Source organism: Myxocyprinus asiaticus, chromosome 30 (genome assembly GCF_019703515.2).
Source record: "Myxocyprinus asiaticus isolate MX2 ecotype Aquarium Trade chromosome 30, UBuf_Myxa_2, whole genome shotgun sequence".
In the NCBI taxonomy this organism is placed as follows: domain Eukaryota; kingdom Metazoa; phylum Chordata; class Actinopteri; order Cypriniformes; family Catostomidae; genus Myxocyprinus; species Myxocyprinus asiaticus.
In genome coordinates this window covers 309,852-317,578 of record NC_059373.1, presented here as the reverse complement: position 1 = coordinate 317,578, position 7,727 = coordinate 309,852, and the positions used below count along the sequence as shown (strand labels likewise).

Below are 7,727 nucleotides of genomic sequence, written 5' to 3'. Positions count from 1 at the left end.
TGAACACTGAACAGAATAATTTAATTTCTTCATCTATTTTCTTTGTTGTATCAAAATAAATGTGTTTCTATGTCATTATAAGGATCTGAAATGTAAAGATTTGTGTAAAACTGAGTGACTTTTACTGTTATTAATCATGAGTTTACATATAGATGATATTCACAATTCTGTTTGTCTAAATTAAAACAATATTTCGTGTTCATTTCCCCTTGTTCCATTCACTTCTGTGTACTTATAAATAGCTTTATCTTCATAAACTGTGTCTAATTGTAACTGCAAGAAGGCCAATTGTGCCCACATTTATTAAGGGTACATGCCCTTTTCCAATATTTGCTTATAATTTCAACAGCTTTATTATATTCATTCATTCTCTAACAAGGTTTTATTCCAATAGGCTTTTTTAGGAGCAACTGGATCTCCAACAGAATTGATTTTAATCATTATAGCCTTATGATCAGTTAATATTGAAGAATCAGTTTTACCTCATTCAACATTATTTGCTCTGTCTGCACAAATGAGCCAAAAATCAATACGAGTCGAATCATTATTACTCCAGGTATATATTCTTTGGTGCCGGTATGTATATCTCCAAATATCTAAAAGATCCATTCTTGCACATATGTGTTTTAATTCACATGTTTTTTTCATTGTTTCTTCATCCATAACAGTGTTATAAAGTCCCCACCCCAAATAATGTTTGCACAAGCAAATTTACAACTCATTTGGTTAATTTTACTCTGAATTGTTAAAAACAAATTCTTCTTCTTCTGCTTATTGTTAGTGGCATAAACACTGACTATAATAAAGTGAGAGAGATACTAACATGTAGAATTATCCATCGACCTTCAGGATCTGTTTGTTCACTGTGAACTTGTTCTTTGAATTTTCCTTTTAATATAAGTCACTTTTGAGAACCAAATAAATGCACGAGACTCCTGAATAAAATAAAAATCAGCACCTTTTCTTTGACAATACAAAAATAAAGATGTCCTTTTCAGCTGGTTTCTTATTCCTCTGACATTAATCTTTATGAGTTTTGCAGATCGCCAGCTGTGAGCGCGCATACGTCACGTGTGGGCGGGGTTATAATGACGTTTTGTTTCTCTTGTTCAGCTGTCAATCAAGAGCTAAAGATATTCTCGTACAGTTATAGTAAACAAAATGTCAGTTTGAAAATATATAAATCTTTTGTCAAATAACATTTTTTCGCATTAAAAAAGACAAGTTTATATAGTGTTTATTTCGCGGATTATCACATTGAGACCTCGTGGCGCAACGGTAGCGCGTCTGACTCCAGATCAGAAGGTTGCGTGTTCAAATCACGTCGGGGTCAAACTTTATTTTATTATTAACAGCATAATCAGAAGAACATCACAGAAGCCTAAAGAAATATGAAAAGATCCCTCCAGACTGATCAATTAATATATTTCCAAATTAGATCTTTTAAGACAACAGCACAAATAATTAATGCTCAAAGTTTGATCTTCCAAAAATCTTCATGTGTGTTCTGCAGAAGAAAGAAAGTCATACACATCTGGGATGACATGAGGGTGAGTAAATGATGAGAGAATTTTACTTGAGGGTGAACTATCCCTTTAAATACAGGTTCATATTCAGTGAGCAGATACATGGTTTGTGTCGGCCACAATGTATTTTGTGCTGTGAATTATAGGCTGCTGACTGAGAGTATAAACCATTGAAATTATTATTATTTTAAGATGAACACTTTTGGTACTTTGAGTCGCCACTTGATCCTGAAGCAAAACCAGTTGAGAAGCAGTGATATGGATGACATGTGGTTAAATGCTCAGACAGCATTAACTGATATTTTACCACTAACATAAATGTACCATGATTTTACCATGTTTTCTGGATATGTATCATGATGTTCTTTGAAATAGCTTGGAGTGAAATACCATGAGACACAGAAAGACACCTGAAGAATCTAAATGAAATGTGTCGCTCCTCCTCTGCTGCCTCCTCCTTACTGAACGCTCCTCTGACCTCCCTCATTGACCCGCCTGCACCTCCTCCTTTACCAGCACCCTTACACACACACACACACACACACACACACACACACACACACACTATGTTTTTATATCATTGTGGGGACTCTCCATAGACTTCCAAGCATTTTTTGGATTTTATACAGATCTAATGATAATTTCTATCCCCTAACCCGACCCCTACCCCTAACCATAACCCTCACAGAAACCTTTTTACATTTTCAATAAAACATTGTTTAGTATGTTTACAGTTTTTTTCAACTGCTTACACACATTTTAAAAACTTTGCCTCTTTTTTTTTTTTTCAAAACTTTACACACAAATCCAAGAATTACACACGCAAAATGCCTCACATCTCTTGCAAAATGAAGCACTGCATTTTAAATATCACAAACACATCTCAAAAGCAAACATTTGTCTTACATTGCAAACACCTTTGCCATAATATTATATTTTGGGATATATCATATACACACAGTTATTCAAAACCTACAGCTCTTCTTTCATGAGCTCCTGTGTACATTTCTGTACAAGATTGAAAGTAATTGGCAGAGAGATGTTGAAAAATTCACGGTAAACACGAAAGCAAGATTGAAACCAAACTATTCTGTTACTGTAAGCATTTGTGCTTGTGAATACAGTATTACACAGTACGAAAGAAATACATCAATGTGTAGTTGCACAGAAACCAAACAGCATTTTGAAAAAGGTGATTATTCCAAAGGAATGGTGTGTGTGTGTGTGTGTGTGTGTGTGTGTGTGTGTGTGTGTGTGTGAGAGTGTGAGTCTGTGTGTGTGTGTGTGAGTCTGTGTGTGTGTGTGTGAGTCTGTGTGTGTGTGTCTGTGAGTCTGTGTGTGTGTGTGTGTGTGTGTGTGTGTGTGTGAGTTTGTGAGTCTGTGTGAGTGTGAGTGAGTGTGTGTCTGTGAGTCTGTGTGTGTGTGTGTGTGTGTGTGTGTCTGTGAGTTTGTGAGTCTGTGTGGGTGTGTGAGTGTGAGTGAGTGTGTGTGTGTGTGTGTGTGTGAGAGTGTGTGTCTGTGAGTCTGTGTGAGTGTGTGTGAGTGAGTGAGTGTGTGTGTGTGTGTGTGAGAGAGAGTGTGTGTGTGTGAGTCTGTGTGAGTGAGTGAGTGTGTGAGTGTGAGTGTGTGTGTGTGAGTGTGTGTGTGAGTGAGTGAGTGAGTGAGAGTGTGAGTGAGTGAGTGTGTGTGTGTGTGTGTGAGAGAGTGTGTGTCTGTGAGTCTGTGTGAGTGAGTGAGTGTGTGAGTGTGAGTGTGTGTGAGTGTGTGAGTGTGAGTGTGTGTGTGTGTGTGAGATGGTTAGGTGTATCTAGGCTCCATCTCTCCTCCAGGCTGGGTCCGGCCACAATACTTCATCCACATCACATGCTATGTTCTCTCTTGCCAGACACTGTGGAAAGAACCTCCTTGTATGGCGTATCCAACCTTGGATGGAGGCAGCGTCAATGTCTCCACATGCCTCCTCCATTGCCTGGAGAAGTGTCATGTTGACATAGGGAAGACGATCATACACTTTCCGGTGACATTTGGAGAAAAATTCCTCAATAGGGTTTAGAAATGGTGAATATGGAGGCAGGTAGACAACAGAAAAATGGGGATGAGTAACAAACCAGTTTTGGACCTGATGGGTGCAATGAAAGCTGACATTATCCCAGATGATGACAAATCTTGCCTGGTCTTCATTCTGCAGACCTTGAACAAGCATATCATGAACAGCATCCAGAAAACTTATGATGTGATCAGTGTTATAGGGGCCAAGTGTGGCATGATGGTGCACGACACCATTCTGTGTAATTGCAGCACACATTGTAATGTTTCCGCCACGTTGTCCAGGGACATTGACAATGGCCCTTTGTCCAATGACATTTCTCCCCCTTCTTCTGGTTTTGCTGGGATTGAAGCCCACCTCATCCACATAAATGTATTCATGGACGATGGCATGGGCATCCATCTCCAAAATTCTCTGTAAAAGACAAAAGAATATGTAGATCAGTATATGCACAACCCAATAGCCTGACTTGGTAGGTGCAAGTCTGATATATTGGAGAAAGTGTTGTATGCATACATCCACAAAGTCATGTCGAAGGTTCTTGACTCTGTCACAGTTCCTTTCAAATGGGACCCTGTACAGCTGTTTCATTCTCAGGTGATTTTTCTGGAGGACACGATGTATTGTTGAGGGGCTCACAGCATTTATGTTTGCCAAAATTGTGGCATCATTAAGGATATGATTGCGTATTTGGCGAATTGTTATAGCATTATTGGCCAAAACCAAATTCACGATAGCGGTCTCTTGCTCTTCAGTGAACATGTGACCTCGCCCACCATGAAACCTTCGCCTTTCCACTCTGTAGAAGATTCAAGAACAGTGTGAGCCATAAACTGTAACAATGTATACTGTTTTATACAATATAGTCAGAATGTCTTCTTACAGTCAGCTGTACTGTTGTACAGTATGATAACCCACCAGACTGTGACCAATCATGCAGTGGACTCTCTGTCCAGCCTCTCTCATTGTTAAACCGTAGTTGATCACATGATCAATGACAGTAGCCCTAATCTCATCAGAGACCACTCTTCTTGTTCCTGGTCTTTGTCCTCCTCCTCCTCCTCCTCCTCCTCCTCTTCCCTGTCTGACCATCCTCTTCCTCCTCTTTGAACTCCTCCTCTAATTCGAGACACACACACATCACTTAAAAACCGGGGACTGCGTCATGGTGGACTTACAGTCGGGACATCTTTTGTCCTAATAATTATAAGGCAGTTAAAGTCTAATTGCTTTAAATAAGTGTTTTAATATGACATCAGTGTTTTATGTGTTTTTGAAATAAGAAATCATCAGAGAGTATTGAAAGAAATCGCTTTATTGCAGGTTTTGCAGGACTAGTGACACGTTAAAAGAATAAAGTCTGTAAACACTCATTTCCTCCATGTGTTAATTACTATATTAAAATCCTGCCTAGCAGGGGGGCAGCAGGGGCGCAAGCGAAAGGTTTCGTTCACAAATCTAAAAGTGCTTATGTGGTTGTCCAGAAAAAGGGGAGAAATTTTAATAATTCAATTAAAATAGTTAAATAAAATTAAAATCTCGTCATAATCTCACAATAACAGTAATAATGTGTTATGAGATTTCTTTGTAAATCGCAGGTGTATTAAAGAAAATTAAGAGCACGCTACAGCAGATTCCAGATGCAGAGCCCTTGAAGTGGGCACTCTGAAGGAAACATGGCATTACTGTATGAATGGGCCCTTCGCTAACAGTCTTGTGGAAGGGCCCTCCAAGAAAAGATTCATTTTCTGACTTTCATTTTGAACGAGCTTTCGAGTGGCGTTCCCTTCCGCAGCAGTGCCCTTCAAGGGAGCAAAGATGCGGTTTGGAATTCGCCCTGGAACATCGAAGTGTCGTTGTCTTAGACGAGTAACCGGTCTGATAAAAAGTCCACTCCATGTATTGTGTTGCAAGTTATAATGGGAGCGGTCGTGTCACTTTCAGTGATATAAATTAAATTACTCTTTTATAGAATATTGACATAAACTGAAGGAGCTGTCAGGTTCAGTCAAAGTCAGTTTGGTTTTGTTGAAACTAATAAGCCATAAGGGTACCAGCTCCCTAGGGGGCACCATCATACCCTAGGGGGGCATCAGAAACACCAGTTTACAATTCTTATGTTTTTTGTCTTGGATGTTGTCTGCCTTATTGTCTACGACAGACAAACACTTTTGGACATTGGTTCTGCAATTACACACCGTAAACCGGACTTCAAATTCCTCAATGCTGACCCGCTGTTTACAAACACGCAAGGTGAGCCCTTTGTCTGGGCAGCCCGGCCGCGAAAACGCAAAAGGAAAAGGGGAAACAGAGCCAGCATTCTCAGAGTAAGACGTCGCGCAAATCGACCCCTGCTACCCAGTATTCTACTGGCAAATGTTCGTCTCTGGACAACAAGCTCTGCGAGCTGAAAGCGCGGATCTCTTTCCAACGAGAGACTGCTGCATTATCTGCCTTACGGAAACTTGGATGTCTGCGGAGATTTCAGATTCAGCCATTGAACCTGCGGGGTTCTCCGTGCACCGAGCGGTCAGAGCGAAAGACCTCTCAGGTAAAAGCAGAGGTGGTGGTGTATGTTTTATGATCAACAAATCCTGGTGTGATCAGAGGAACGTACATTCTATCAAGTCTTTCTGCTCTCCTGATCTGGAATTTCTTATGCTTCTGTGTTGACCATTCTGGCTACCGAGGGAATTCACAGCGGTCATTATCACTGCTGTGTACACCCCGCCACAAGCCAACACAGACCGGGCACTCAAGGAACTATAAGGGAGTATAAGTGAGCAGGAAACCGCGCACCCTGAGGCCGCGTTCATTGTGACCGGGGACTTTAATAAAGCCAGTTTCAAATCATTCGCGCCAAAATACCACCAACACATTAGTTTTAACACACGAGGGGACCGGGTTTTGGACCATTGCTACTCTCCCTTCCGGGACGGCTACAAATCCCTCCCCCGCCCACCATTTGGCAAATCGGACCATTCTGCTTACAGGCAGAAACTGAAACAGGAAGCACCCACCCTCAGAACGATCCAGTGCTGGTCAGATCAATCAGACTCTACGCTACAAGACTGTTTTGATCACACAAACTGGGAGATGTTCCGGTCCGCCTCTGATGACGACATCGAGCTTTACGCTGATTGCGAAATGTGTTTCATCTGAAAGTGCATAGAGGATGTTGTTCCGTCCAAAATGATCCGGAGCTACCCGAACCAGAAACCTTGGATTAATAGCGATGTTCGCACGACACTTAATGCACGGACCTACATATACAAGAAAATGGTTAAATACTCAAAAAGCAAAGAAATTAAAGCAAAACTATGTAACTTTCTTTTGTTAAAAAATAACAAATGTTATTAATGAGAGAGTGCAACAAAAATCCATCTTCCAAATCATGTCTTTACCCAAATACGCTTTTATAAACCTATAATAATGATTTATATTTTAGAGCTGTCGAGACGGATTTCATGGGAAGTTGTATACATACGTCATTCACCCATGCATGTTTACATGTTGACATCATATCCATACACAGAGAACATAAGCTCTGGCTTCTGTAGTGTGTGGTGTGGGAGTAGCTGAAGCTGAACTTTTGTTGTCACAACGAACGAGATAAATTGACTATGGATCATTAAAATGGCAAACCTCCAGGGAATCACCGGCTGTAAGAACAAAGAAACCCCAAACAGAGTGCTACAAGCACAAAGGGAAAGCGAGAGTGTTTGTAATAAAACCTGAATCAACATCAGCTTGACTTTTCAGAGGTGGCGACAACTCTGAGATCTGAAAGGATTTAAAAGCGACCCAGAGATGTCTTTTTTCTTACTCAACAGGGAAGATATTTTATTGATATGGTTTATGTATAGTTGTGTAATCACACACATCTGTAATCGGTGCAGTACGTTTCACTTGCCAGCATACCTGTGTATTTTTCTTTATAACAGCAAACATTAATATAAATAAATCCTGTAGTCCTAGGCTTGCCAAAGACATGTGAGTGTTGAAATGATGTTGACCACTGGTTGGTAACAATGACAATCTATAAATTAGTTACTACTGTGGTCTATTTGGCCAGAATATCCTGCAGTTATAAAAACTTTACAATGTTTGACCTTATCAGACTAGCAATCGTTATGTCTAATGTTAACAAACGT

At 40.3% G+C, this 7,727-nt stretch overlaps 1 non-coding gene across 1 annotated transcript; it reads left to right on the top strand.

The window, feature by feature from the left end:
- Positions 1 to 1,261: 1,261 nt before the first annotated feature.
- trnaw-cca (transfer RNA tryptophan (anticodon CCA)) lies at positions 1,262 to 1,333 on the top strand. The gene has a single exon. It is a non-coding gene; the product is annotated as a tRNA-Trp (tRNA).
- The last annotated feature ends 6,394 nt before the right edge of the window (positions 1,334 to 7,727 follow it).